Source organism: Gavialis gangeticus, unplaced genomic scaffold (genome assembly GCF_001723915.1).
Source record: "Gavialis gangeticus isolate Ggan-Ray unplaced genomic scaffold, GavGan_comp1, whole genome shotgun sequence".
In the NCBI taxonomy this organism is placed as follows: Eukaryota; Metazoa; Chordata; order Crocodylia; family Gavialidae; genus Gavialis; species Gavialis gangeticus.
In genome coordinates, this window is record NW_017728994.1 from 36,780,683 (window position 1) to 36,782,094 (window position 1,412).

Sequence of the window (1,412 nt, forward strand, 5' to 3'; positions counted from 1 at the left end):
CCCCGTCCCGGGGGCGAGCCACCAAAAGTGCCCGCCCGCCTGGACGGAAGGGTCAGGCAGCACGCTCAAAAGCAACCTCTTACGGACTTCCAGGAGGAGGTCAGGCACAATGTCAACGCCATGTATTCCTAAGGGGATTTCCGGCCCAGTGTCAACCCCATGTATTCCTATAGGGATTTTTGGGCAAAATGTCAGCCCCATGTATTCCTGTGGGGATTTTAAGGCACAATGTCAACCCAGGCATAGCACCAGCACGCTGGCCAGGCCCCACATCAACCTGAGTGGCTTCCCCAGCATCATGTCAACCCAGGCATGAGCAGCGGGCTCCTCCAGCCCCATGTCAACGCAGGCATTTCAATGGCAGGTCCCTCCAGCGTGCCAACAAGAGGCCGTGCCCCTCACTCTCCCTGCCTCCTTCCCTTCTCCCCACCTTACCTTTCCTACCTACCTACAGCCAGACCAGACTGATTGCACCTGATCCTGTCCAATCTTGGAAGCTAAGCAGTGATGAGTCTGGCTAGTACTTGGATGGGACTGCCTGGGAATCCTGTACGCTACCTGCCTTTTTGCGCCCAAGCGGGACGGGGCTGGCCCTGCCCTAGCCCGGGCCTGAGAAGTGGGCTCCAGCCCCAGACCAGCCACCCGCCTGGAAAGCCTTGGGAGCACCACCGTGTGGAGTGGATGGAGCTGCCTCCGAGTCCGCCTGCAAGCCTCTGCTTGCTGCTCCCCCCTGCAGCCTGTGGCAGGCCTCCAGGAAGGGTCTTCCTGGCTCGGCAGGGCTGGTCAAGGTGCCTGGAGGTGGCAGGGCCTGGCAGGCGCCTGCCCCCAGGCTCCAACAGGTAACAGCTAGCTGCAGTGCATGGAGTCGGTGGAGCCAGACCCGAGTCCACCAGGCAAGCCTCCGGCCCGCTGCTCTGCCCTGGAGGCTGCGGCGGGCCTCTGGTGTGGGCCTGCCCAGCCCAGCAAGCTTGCCCGAGGCCCCTGGGGGCAGCAGGGCCCACCAGGAGCCTGCACCGGGCTCCGGGAATAACTGTGAGTGCAGCGTGTGGAGTGGATAGAGCCGCCTCCGAGTCCACCAGGCAAGTCTTCAGCCTGCTGCTGCTCCTCCCCCACAGCCTCTGGGAGGTGGGTGCCTGGCCCGGCAGTGCTGCCTGAGGCGCCTGGGGGCAAGGGGAACTGGGGAAGTGTGGGGGGGGGCAGTGAAAGATGGAGGCTTAAGCCTGGGTGGGGGGGCACTTTCTGGAGGCCTAAGCCTGGGTGGAGGGGGGCACTAGTTGGAGGCTTAAGCCCCTGGTGGTTGTGCAGGTCCTGTGTCTGCACCCTTGGTACTTGATTGAGGGTGGAACCCCAGGTGGCAGGAATTCTGGGCACCAGGTCAACCCAATGCATTCCTATGGGAACTTTCAGACCCC

At 63.0% G+C, this 1,412-nt stretch overlaps 1 long non-coding RNA gene across 1 annotated transcript in view; it reads right to left on the reverse strand.

The window, feature by feature from the left end:
• The window catches only part of LOC109287474, a 22,160-nt gene that overhangs the window by 7,903 nt on the left and 12,845 nt on the right, over nt 1–1,412 (reverse strand). The gene's annotated exons all lie outside the window — the stretch shown is intronic.